The sequence below is a fragment of the Pteropus vampyrus genome, unplaced genomic scaffold (assembly GCF_000151845.1).
Source record: "Pteropus vampyrus isolate Shadow unplaced genomic scaffold, Pvam_2.0 Scaffold101, whole genome shotgun sequence".
Lineage (NCBI taxonomy): Eukaryota > Metazoa > Chordata > Mammalia > Chiroptera > Pteropodidae > Pteropus > Pteropus vampyrus.
In genome coordinates, this window is record NW_011888882.1 from 1579852 (window position 1) to 1593815 (window position 13964).

The window sequence follows — 13964 nt, forward strand, 5'->3', positions numbered from 1 at the left end:
TTTTTTTTAAGCATTGAATATTCTATTGTCTGTATGTACCACAGTCTATCCATTTACCTACTGAAGCACATCTTGGTTGATTCAAAGTTTTGGCAATTCTAAATACAGCTATAAACATCCATATGCAGGCTTTTGTGTGGACATACGTTTTTCAACTCCTGTGGGTAAATACCAAGGACTATGATTTGCTGGATCATATGTTAAGAATATGTTTAGTTTTGTAAGAGACTGACAAATTTCTTCCAAAGCAGCTATACCATTTTGCTTTCTCACCAGAAATTAGTGAGAATTTCTATTGTTTTACAATCTCCTCAGAATTTGGGCCATTCTGGTAGGCAAGTAGTGGTATCCCATTGTTGTTTTAATTTGCATTTTCTTTATGACCATATGATGTAGAGCATTTTTTTACATGCTTATCTTTTTGATGATGTGTCTGTTAAGGTCTTTGACCTATTTTCCAATTAGGTTATTTGTTTACTTATTGTCGAGTTTTAAGAGTTTTTTACTTATTATGAATCAGAGCTCTTTATTAGATTTGTCTCTTGCAAATATTTCCTTTCAGTCTGTGGCCTGTCTTCCCATTCTGTAACACTGTCTAGCAGAGTAGAAGTTTTTAAATTTAATGAAGTTTAGTTTATCAATTATTTTTTATGGTCATGCATTTGATGCTATATCTAAAAGTCATTACCATACTCAAGGTCATCTAGATTTTTTCCTATCAATTCTTCTTTTTCAGGCCTTTAGAAATACCAAAATATCTCCCTCATTTTTTCTACAATTATCCTTGATCTCTCCCTCACAATGATTACTTTCCAGTGACTTCTTTCCCCCTCAAGCTCTGTATAAGGTAATCGACAAATCCATAGCCATGTTTTTAATCGATTTATATCATTGTCATTTCAAACAATATTTATGCATATTAATAGGGATCATCTAGGGGTAAAATACCTAAGCCAAATGAGAAATTATAGGTTGGTATTGCAGTACTGCAGGCAGCAGGATAAACAAAGGTACAATATTTGGGAGACAAATTTTTGAAAGTTAAAAATAATGTCTTAAATGACTATGCCCATTTATGAATATTATAAAGCCTCCTCCTTACCAAAGAGTTATCAATATTTGTACATACTCAAAGGAAGTTTATTAAAAGATAAATAAAACAAAACACAATCTCAATAAACTAAGAATAGAAGAGAACGATTTCAACTTGATAAACCATATATACCAAAAACCTACAGCTAACATCATACTTAATGGTGAAAAACTGAATAATTTCTCCCTAAGACAGAGAACAAGGCAAGGATTTTTACTCTCACCACTGCTATTCAACACCATCCTGGAAGTTCTAGCCTTGGTAATAAGGTAAGAAATGGTTATAAAAGACATAGAGATGAGAAAGAAAAAATAAACTCTCTCTATTTGCAGGTAACATGATTGTCTGTGTAGAAAACCCCAAGGAATCTATCAAAAACCTTCTAAAACTAAGTGTATTCAGCAAGGTTACAAAATATAGGGTCAACATATAAAAATAAGTTCCATTTCTCTATACTAGCAATAAACACATAGATACCACAATTTAAAAAGCAATGCCATTTAAATTGCTCAATGAAAATAATTACTCAGGTGTAAATTTAACAAAACATGACCTGTACTATGAACACTATACAGTGCTGATGAGAGAAATCAAAGAAAGTCTGAATAAATGGAGAAATATACTGTGTCAAAGGATTGGAAGACTCAACAGAGTAAAACTGTCACTTATTCCCAAATTGATATGCAAGCTTAACACAATTCCTATTAAAATACAGGAAAATTTTTCATAGTGACAAGAGTATTTAAAATGTATCTATAAAGCAAAGAGAAAAGAATAGCTAAAATAACTTGAAAAGAAAAGTGGAAGAAATTAATCTATTTGACTTCAAGACTTATTCTATAGCTATATTTATCAAAGCTGTATAGTATTAGTGAAAGATAGACACAAAGATCAATAAGACAAAATAGAGAACCCAGAAATAGACCCATACAAATATGTCCAACTGATTTTTTTCACCCTACCCAGGGCATTTTGACAATTCTGCATGAATATCCTTCTCTAAAACTGCCCCTCTCCTCTTCAATTCTCTCTAATTTTTCACAGATTAAATGGTAGATAATGACCAAACCTGTAAAATATTTTACAGCCCTTGGAGGTATATACTGGAGCCCAGGAGATCTGAACTCCTTTAAAATATGCAGAAGCTCTATTAGTATCTCTCCTCCATCTTGGGCTTCAAATCACATTTAACATCATTCTCCTGAGTGGAGCACCAAATAGGAGAGGCTTGTTTTTCTCTCTGTCACTTGTAAATTTAGCATCATCTTCTCAAGCACTAGATTAATCCTTTCTTGATTTTCTTGCTTTATGCATTTTTCTGAACAGCTTTATTTAAAAGAGATATAATATATTTTCCAAACAATTCATCATTTGAAGTTCACAATTCTCAGTCCATTTGGACTGCTATAACAAAATACCATAGGGTGGGTGGTTTATAAACAGCAGACGTTTATTTCTCACAGTTTTGGAGCCTGGAGGTCTGAGATCAGGGTGCCAACATGGCAGGGTTCTGGTGACAACACTCTTCCAAGATGCAGACTGCCAACTTTCCATTGTATCCTTACGTGGTGGAAAGAGAACAAACTAGCTCTTGGGCCTCTTCTTACAAAGGTATTAATCTCCTTCATGAGTGCTTCAATCTCATGAACTCATTACCTCCCAAAGGCCTTACCTTCAAAAATGATCACGTTGGGGCTTAGATTTCAACATATGGATTTTGGGGGTGGACATAAACATTCAGTTTAGACCAAAAATTTAATGTATTTTTTAGTATATTTGTAGTATATTATAACCATCACCACCATCTAACCTTAGAACAATTTTGTCCCCACTAAATTAATAGTCAACTCTAAGCACTTTTTTCAATATACATATTTTTTATGTATATTAATAGTCAACTCTAAGCACTTTTAATAGTCAACTCTAAGCACTTTTTTCAATATACATATTTTTCTTGGAGGTAGGATGGGAATATTAAAAAATTTTAACCGTAAATTTTTTTTTTAAATTAAAGTATAGTTGGCATACAATATTGTATTAGCTTCAGGTGTAAAACATAGTAATTTGACATTTATATACCTTATGGTATGATCATCACAATAAGTTTATTAACCATCTGTCACTGGACCAAGTTATTATGATGTTATTGACTATATTCTCTGTGCTGTACATTACACCCCTGTGACTTATTTATTTTACAACTAGAAGTTTGTACCTTTATTCTTCTTTACTGTTTTCACTCTTTCCCCCAGCACCCTCCCCTCTGGCAATCATGCATTTGTTCTCTGTATCGAGAATGTTTTATTTTAATTTTTTGTTTGTTTTTGTTTCTTTTTTTTTTTTTAGATTTTACATATAAGTAAAATCATGTTGTATTGATCTTTCTCTATCTGACTTATTTCACTTAGCATAGTACTCTCTCAGCCTATCCACATTATTCCAAATAACAAGATTCATTCATTTCGTTGTTGGGTAATATTATACTGTATGTATGTGTATATATATGTGTGTATATATAGGTGTATATATGTGTATATATGTGTGAATATATAGATGTATACACACACACACACACACACACACACACACTATATTTTTAACCATAAAATATAATTGAATAGATTTTTGAGGGGAAGCTGAGTAGAAATATGAATTAGAATGGAAAAAGGAAAGATAATAAATTTTCATGGGTTAAAAAAAGAGCTTTCCTACATTTTAAGTAAATAATGGTGGGTATTAAATGATTATGATATTATATTTATATTATTATATTTCATTAGATAATATAATAATTTTATGTTAAAATATAGATTTTTTTTAATATATATAAAAAGCATATTCCATGCAATTACTTATATTTTTTATGTCAACTTAAAATAACATAGGTGGGTAGTGATATCTCATTCTGGTCTTAGATTGCATTTTTCTAGTGGCTAGTGATTTTTAGTATCTGTTTATGTACTTATTTACCATCTGTATATCTTTCTCAGTGAAATGTCTGTTCATATCTTTTGCTCATTTTCTAATTGGATTGCTCAATATTTTTACTATTATGTTTTGAAAATTCTTTATATATTCTAGATATTAGTTCTGTGTTGTATAAACAATTTCTAATGAATAAGCAAACCTTAAACTAAATCTTACATATTATAGAAAAAAACACTTCAAAACGCATCAGAGAGTAATATGTAAAACAGTAAGACTTTTAGAAAAAAAACAGAAGAAAATCTTCTAGGTCTAAGGGTAGGCAAAAAATTTTTAGACTAGACACTGACAGCATAGAACTGTAAAAGGGAAAATCAATATATTTGACTTCATCAAAGTTCAAAACTTATGCTCTCTAACTGACCCCATTAATAAGATGAAAAGGCAAGCTTCATGCTTGGAGCAACCGGACATAAAATATATAGACACCAAATTATAGAACAGTGAAGTTGTATTTTTTTTATATATCAGAATTTGTGGATTGAGGTTAATATCCTCTACACAGTCAACAGGGCCTATGTCTATTTTGTTAGCACTGTATCTTCAGAACTCACCACATATGAAAGGTTTAAATGTTCTTGTATTGGGTTTTTGTCTTTAAAAAAAATGGTCTAATATAAGAAAGAAGACTCGAGAGACTATGATGAGAACAAAAGAACATGGTTTTGGGTTTTAGAGGAATCAATCCCGAGAGTTTCTTGATGGACGAGGATACAGGCTTCTTTTGAAATTTAGCATGGCGTCAGTCTTGGTAAGTAAGACAATGATGGACAGTTTATGAGAAACTTTATTCTGCTTGAATGAGAAGAGACTTAGGTTGAGAATTATGGAATTCAGGCTCCCTGGTACACAGGTGAGATGGGCCATGGGAAATGTGCTCTCCCTGAGGCAGACATGAAAATTCCAAGAATTCCTTCTTGACACTCCCTCACCCCAACACACATATACACAGAAGAGTAGAAATTATAGCATAAAGACTTAAATGATAAGAAGGTGTACATGCCACCTCCTTCCACCTTGACCCTCTCTCAATTTCTATTGGCTCTAGCAAGGTGGAGAGAAAATATGAAAACGCACCTATGGACCTTAGGGAAAGGCACAGATGGTAGCTGAGAAATTAGAAATTTCTTCCAGGGCCACCTAAGTGCCATAATCTCAATTCCATATATGCATTTAAATCCCAGGCCCCATTCCACAGAGAGATTTCGATTTTATTGTGAAGTAGAGGTCAAAACATCATTTTTAGAAATGCCCCAAGTAGTGATGACATAAAGCCGAGTTTGAGAATTACTGCCCAACAGCTGCTACAATGTAGGTGCTCTAACACCTAGGATTTAATGGGGTTTCTTGGGGGAAATGGTGCAGTCGACGCTCAGAGGTGGCACCATAAGAGCCTTGCGATGAATGGCTTTGACAGTACAAAAAGTAGACCAGGAGTTGTCCCACCTGTGGACATGGCAATGACAGAGGCTAAAACACTGTGGCCTTATGTGGCAACCTTTGGAGTTGTGAATAATACAGTTCTTTCGCCTATTGGCATGTCGTTGTGTGACGTCTCATCATAAAAGTAAAATTTAAATCTTATGAAGCACTCTATTATGGACAAGATTAAAAATCTATCACTTTCCTCCTTTTCCCACCCGCTCCTCATACACATTTATAGAGAAAATTGAGGTTATGGGCAAAGATGAGTTCAGTTAGAAAGTTACTTATCTTCAGTTTAGGTGTACACTGAGCTTCTAAATGAATAAAACTATCATAATACTGTGATGACTGAGACAAGGTCTGGCTCTCCATAGTTTAGTGGTATCTTTTAGATCAACGCTTCACTTATGGACAACTTTACTTACTCACTTGCCATAAAAGAATACTTTTTGGCAGAGGGTTTCAAAGGGCAATAGGAAGCAGGAAGAAGACAATTAGATGGAGTTTGGACAGAATTAAAGCCTAAGTGTTTTCTATAACATACTCTTTCTGTCTTTCTCAGGCTGAGAATACAATGTCTAATGTACTTGGCTGCTAAACACATTCATCCAGCTGTGCTTTTGTAACATATTTTCTCTTTTATTTTTCTTCGAAGTTCATATGGGAAGAGGTGAAGAGGAGAGGGAGAAAAAAAAGTGAAAAGGAAACAAGAGGCTGGAAAGTACATAAAATAAAATATAAAAAATGGTATTAGAAAACCTAGACTTTTTCTTTCTAAACTTCACAATCTTTCATAATGACTTCGAACATTAAGAGACATAAAGGTTATTTTTAAAAAGTATGCATTTTTGCTAAAGAAAGATTTATCAATAATAAAGGAAGATATCAGTTCAAACTTCCTAATTAGGTTATTAAAGAGACATAGGCCATAGACTACATAGATATGTAGAACTGTCTGGATTTTAAGAAAACATGCAACATTAGAAATTTTATCCTGAGTATACCTGCCGTATTTGTTTTGGATCTGTCATTTATAAAATTGTTAGCTTGTATTTCAATAAATAAGGTATGTTTATTAGTATCTGCAGTCCCTGTGAAGTTAGAATACATTATGGATTTCTTAGGATAATGTGGATCAGTGGAAAGAGTCAGGTGGAATGGGTTTAATAATGGCTCCAACAACAACAAATATGTCAATGTCTCTGGGTTTGTATTAGTTATCTAATAATACATAACAAGCCATTCAAAAACTTAGTGACTTAAAACAACTATTGATTATTTCTCTTACACAGTTGTAGCCTGTGCATAGCATAGTGTTTCTTCTTCTGCTGACTCCTCTGGGCTCACTTGAACAGCTGTAGTTAGTTGGGATCTTAGCTGAGAATGTCCAAGATGCTCTCATTCATATGCTGGCTGTTGGTACTGGCTATCAGCAAAAAAGTATGATTTTCCTCCAAATGGGTAGACCAGCTTTCTTAAAACATGGTGGCTGGGTCTCAAGAGCATAAATAAATGATTCAAGATTTCTTAAAGCCTACGTCTAGAAAGTTCTCTGCAATACTTCCACAACATACTATTGGTCAAAATATTTCACAGGCAGCCAAAATCAGGAAGAAGGAAATTGCACTCTGTCTTTTGATAGGAGTGGCAAATTGCAAAGGACATGTGAAATGAATGGGATCATTGAGGTTATCTTTGGAAACAATCTACCTGTGGGAGTTCAGTTTTCTCATTTACAAAAGAAGAATTTGGATCATATTATTTTAATAATCTTCCAGCTAATATTTTATGACTTAAAAAACTTTTATATTTAAAATAATTATGGTTCCTGTTTCATTGCTTTTATTATATATTATGTACTTGATTTGTTTAATGTTGAGTTCCTGGTCAAGTATATTATTTCCAGTTGTTATGGAAGTTTACATTCATGATGAGTTTCCTAGGAATAGATAATAGTAAAAATTATAAGACTTCACACACACACACACACACACACACACACACATATACATATATATTATGTAATAACCTCTGGTTGCCAGTTAAATTTAGTAAATAGCCCTAGATTCAGACCTTGGAAACTATTCTTCTCTATCTGTTCTCTCCAAATGGTATTAAGTCTCATGGCTTCATTTATGATGACTCCTTACTATATGATTCACAAATGTATATCTTAGACCTGAGAAATCAATTTGCTTCTTCAATTTAAACTATGAATGCAAAGGAAATCAAATTCCAGTTTGCTCTTGGGAAAATTGAGTCTTCTCATTGACTTTCCACTTTTTGTCAGTATTAGCATTTAGCTATTCAATCTCAAAATTCAGGAGGTATATTTTTTTATTCTTCTCTTTAACTCTTCATAATTAGATCTTCCAAAAGGCTCCTATTTAGACTTTCCTTTCAGTAATTCCCACAGCTATATGTTTACATCTGTAGTAATCTGCCTAGTTTAGTTTACATTATCAGCAACTTCTATTTGAACTTCTGCAATGACTTCTTAACTAGTTTTCTAGCTTCCAATCTTTTTCTTTTCCAATTTGTCCTAATACATATATTTTTAAATAAATCTTTAATAGCTACTAAACTCCTTAGTCTATATTCATAACCCTCCATAACCTGGCTCTAACCTACCATTCCAATGTTTTCTCCTCTTCCCCTTTTATGTGAATCTTTTCCTTTTACTAGATAGGTCTAATCTTAGTCTCTCCTCAAAGGCTTGCAAATGCAGATTTTGAGCTATATTCATACCATTCACTCTTCAGAGAATATCCTCTTCCATCTTCATTCTACTCTTCCTTCAGTGCTCAGCTAGATGCCTATGTGGCTGAAAATTCATTATTTTTATTTATTACCCAGGGAATCAAAGTTTGCCATCTATTATGGGTGTGGAAAGTAGAGGAGTTGATATATGAGGGAAAGAAGAGAGATCTTACTCCTCAAACTATCCTCAGTGTAGTTGGCTACTTGAAATCCCATCGAACTACCAAGAATGAACAAAGGACTTGGCATAGCTTATGATCCAAGATTGAGCTGCTCAGACTGTACTGATCCTTGGAAACCTTGGTTTTATATACATTATCTGATAATAAGTGTTAATATGTCTATATTACTAGATTACTTGTTATGTGTAATTTTCTTATCTCTGATACTAGATTTTAAGCTCCCTGAGTGGTAAAGACCATATCTCTCCATATGTAATAATAGTATGTTTTTAGATACCTAAAATGTGTCACTCAAGATTATTTAGTATTCAGTCAATATTAAATAAATAGTAAAATAAAAACTGAATTTCTTTCAAAATCCCTTGTGCAATTATAAATTGTTTTGTTCTTTCCTCGAATGGCCTTTTTCTTAATCGTGGCCCAAAAACAGTGTCTTATTTTGTCTAAACGTTACATACAAGTTGAGACTATAAAGTCAAAATTATATGCTAGATCCTCATGAATAGATATATTTATATATATACGCTTTATATATTTTCTCCTCGGTACATATCATCAAAATGCAAACTTTTAAAAAAAGTAACAGAATTAAGAAATGAATAATTTCCAAGTGACTAAAGTGATGTTATAGTCTAAAAATGACTAAGTATTTTTAGCAAAGTCTTTTCCTGATTAATGCACATTTGTGTTTTTCTTACAGAGTATATCAGAGAATGTCTAGGTTCCTTTATGTAGCCAGCCTTTTTCTGACTTACCAGTGTCAGAGGAGGCAACCCTGGATATAGAGTGTGAAACATGCATTATCATTAACAAATGAATAAGCAAAATTCAAAGGATCAGGAAAGTACCTTTCACAGAACTCACTTTAATGGAGTGAAAACTGATTTTGCAAGCTCTGTCTTGCTTAGTGTTCAGTGCAGGGGCGCAAAGACCATGTTTTGAATTACAAAAGCTCAGTGATCTCGAAATGCAATGATAGTACCTAAATGAAGTGTGACAGTGTAGCAGGGAAAATATTCCTACACATAAACATTGGAGAAGATATTTAAGAAACAGTTTATGTTTTAAACAGACATTTATAATTGAAGTTTTGAGAAATAATTGAGGGTTACAAAAAAATTTAAATTTTCATGTTCGGAAAAAAATATATTTGAAATGGATCTAATTATGGTGATGAGAGTCTACCCCAGGATGATCATAACTCTTCTTCAAAGATTTAAAATAAAATTTTTCTAATTGGAAAATATTTAAGCTTCAGTTTCTAAATGGAAGTAGAACTCGAAGAATCTACAGCTACAAATATTTTGGATACATCTTTACAAAATTGCTTCCATTATGATTTTTGCCTAATTAACCAGCTTTAGTTTACATACAGGTTGGATGACTGACAGAGCCCTCTATGTATTAGTTACCTGATGGAATTGCTTGAAGGTAGATGTTAGCAACAAATTTGAATTTGAGATGTCTTATAAATGTTGAACTTCAAGTGTATGCAATCACCTCCATCTTTTTTTTTTCATTTACAGATCATGAAATATTTCATTTCCCATCAATTCTTTAATAAAATACTTACATACTCCCCATTCGGTAAATAAGCATGGTTGTCTATAAACTCAGTGATTTACTACATGGAAATTGTAGCCTACTTTCGGTTTCTTGAAGACTTGTTTTCAATGAGATATGTTTTGATGCTATGCTTTCTTTGAAGAAAGCTACTAGAAATAGCTTCTAAATGTACTATATTTTGAAAAATGTATTCATCGTACCAGACCCCTAAAATTATACACAAAGTTTAAGAGCAATTGTTTAATAAATGTTTTAATTTTACTCATAACCTGTGTATATGTATGTATGTATATATGCAAAATTAGAATTATTGCAAAGTATACTTTGTTTTCACTTTAAACTCTGACATACAAGAAGCTCAAAGTAAATTTTATATTGGAGTGTAGCATTATGAGTATTTTTATTGTTTGAATGCTTGTGTTTTTCCCACTTCTTTTCATGGACCTCTACAATTTTTTTTTGGTATATATTTTGGTCACTGAAATTTATTCTTAGTTATCTTTCATCACATATGTTTTTCTTTCTTTTTTTTTTTTTGTATCAGTACTTTTGTGGAGTATTTTAAGATACAGATAAGCTAGCAATTCAACATTCAAAATGGTCATAGTAAACTCAGGGGTAGAAATTTCTGAAACTTGAGATGGAACCAAAAGATCTAGAAAATGAAAGTACGTTTTATATACAGATATTGAGAGCTTATACCACTAAACTATACATATTTAATTTACATGTTAATCAAGAGGAAGAGAATAGATGTCCCCTAAAGTTCTAGGGACTATTTTCAAGAGTATGAGACCCCTGGACTCCACACAAAAAAAGCCTTAAGGCCCAGACAATTTGAGGAAAAACATTATAAATGACAAGGAAGCTTCTCATTTGCGAATAAATTTGAAATTTCAAAGTAAACCTGTAACTTTGTTAAAATGCAAAAAACAATAATAAATTAAAAAGCAAATGCCATATGAGACAAACTCTTCATATTTATAAAATTTGACACTGAAGATATCATAAACATGTGTCGCTTGGGAATGCTACTGTAAAAGTATTTGTTGTGATGGCTGGAGATAAAGTTTCTTGGTCACAGACTTGTGGGTGTGTGCAGAGCAGGATTCTGAGTATGGCTAGCACATAGCGAGTTCATGTGAGTTGAAATTGAAGAGGAAGGTTAGAGGAGGCCAACACAGATGGGATGCTAAGAATCATCTGGTCTTAAAGACTGCAGAAATGAAGACTGCCTAAATAATAAGAAACAAGACACTTTTCAAATTTTATTTAAAATTATCTTAGCATTTATAAACAAGCTCTGTATTTCCTAGGAAAAATATTTATCTTATAAATCAGAGAATGTTTCCTGTTTTGTTAATAAACTCTTGCATTAGTCAGGATTCTATCAGAGATACAGAATATATACACATACACATGTATAATTGTATATAATTATATACAAATGTAATTTTTGTGGACAGAAATTGTATATGTATATATACCTGATTTATTATAGGGATTTGACCTTACACAATTGTAAGGACTGATTAAGCAGTCTTTGTATGTTTTTTGTGGTGTGCCTTATTCTGAAGCTTTAAGTCAGTTGTAGGCTGGCCATTGCCTTGTGCCAACAACATGAATCACAGATAAGCAACAATGTTTATGAGCTCAAAAATGTGCCATCCAAATCTCCCATCTAGTTCTCCAATGGCCCACTATAACCAGAAGCATACATGAAAGGAAGTTAGATTCAACCTAGACAAGTTGACCCCATTATAAAGCCATCATGTCCTTTTATTTTTAAAAAGTTTATTGTAAAAGAGAAAATCTCCCCAAATTCAAATTTGAAAAAACTCAAAATTTTAAAATAGAGAAAAACCTCTCTAAACTATAAGAAAGAGAAAACTTTACCCCTAGAACTGAAGCATAATATTAAACTATATTAAAATATCATAAATGTAAAGGATATATCTTCTAAATGTTGCCTGTTGATAAGGCCTGCTTCATGAGCGTGTAACCAACACAGTCACACAAGGCCCCATACTCAGAAGGACCCTACACTTAGAGTTTGTTGCTCTAGAATCAATTTCAAAATTATTAATAATTATATACTTGAATTTGTGTTTTATAAGTGAAAAGAACAAAAGGATATATACCCAAGGACTGAATCTCATCAGGATGGATTCTTTGCTACCTTCCACACTAGTTGGGGGCCAAAGTCGGTGTAGAAAGGGATGGAATCACGGTAGGAGGTATTTGGTGCTTTTAAGGGTCTGGAAGCATCCCCATGCCTGGGGGTATGCGACATTTAATTAATTAGTAGATAAATAAATGTGCTTTTACAAATTTTATATTAAACTATTTATTTACATGTTAATAAATAGAAATAAATTATCAAGTAAAAGACATCATGACAGGTTGAAAGAGAAACTGGAAAAAATGAAAAAGCTTTTTTTCCTAATTTTTAAACAAAGGGCCTCGATTTTCATTTTAAAATAAATGCTGCAAATTACTTAGAAAGCCCAGCTTGTTCAAATGCTTTTTTTATGTGAAAACTTTTATGTTGAAAGTACCTCTTAACTAACATTTAAATGTTAAGACTATAATTTTGAACATTTTCAGACATGATCTTGCATATCACATACTCATCTTAGTTCAGACTTAACACTTTATTTTTTACATGTATACACGCAATTAATTTGTCTAAACTAGATATATTACTATATGATACCATTAAAGTTGTATATCTTATTTTCACTATTTTTTCTTGTATTATATACAGACATACTCCCATTTCTTCTGTTTCTTAAAAATGATAAATAAAAGTGTGTGTACATATACATACATGTATACAATTTTTCAGTTGTAGTTAAGAGACTTCTGATTAGACACTTTCCTATGTGCCTGCAAGAAAAGTTGCTCTTAGATCTTAGAGGAAGGTCAGGTGATTATCTAGACACCTATCTTAGTGGCAGGGTTGTCCTTCTGGTATGTGTTTGGCTCCATGACTAATAGTGACCAAACTGCTTCATTTACCTTAATAAGTTCTGACCCTGCATTTGCAATTTACAGGCCTTCAAGTTTTAGTCAGAGTTGTCTGAGTACTGTCCTTTAGACTTTGAAAGTATAGACTGAAGATCATAAAATATTTCTTAAATAAAAGACTATTAGGACATTACTTTCATCACTTAAAATAGGATTGGATGAGCATCAAGGAACATGGTTTATGGAACAATCTTCTACTTTGTGGGAGATGAGAGAAGATGGCTGGGATGACCTGCTACTCTGGTCATCCTAGCAACTTAACTTTGCTGCAATAAGGTTTTGATTTGGATTTAGTACCAGGGCACTGGCCAGGAAAATAAAAAGTTGGCACCTATGATATGATTAAGACCTTTCATTATCTTCACTGGGAAACCAAAAGACCCTGTATGTTATGAAAAAAATGAATTTTTGAATACTCTTTGTTCCAAGACTTGACTGATTTAATATTTGAGAGGTCAAGATACAAGACACTATTCAAAACATGGGGAGAAAAAAGACGGACTTCCCGTCATTTAGAAGTTTATAACCTAGTGAAACAAGATTTATAATATAAGGTGCTCCCTGTACAGATTTTAAAAAATTCCATTCTATTAGGAGATGAAGGACATGAAATAGAAAAATGAATTATTGAAATATTCTGCTTGATTGCCTCCTGCTCCCCCACCTCCCCTGGCATGAAGAAGGAAGAAGAAATCTCTTTGATTCTTCTCCCATTTACTCCTCAGGAAATGTGGCTGGTGGTAGCCATTGCCTCTGACAGATTTGGGGTTACTTTTATGTTAGCTAAAGAGGACTGCAAAGAGACAGAGAGGATACACAGCCAGTGATCAGACATGTGAAAATCAAATAAACTGTGTTTATGTTTACTTTTTGAAAGAAAGTACTATGTTTAAAAACATTACTGATAAACTGATATTATATAT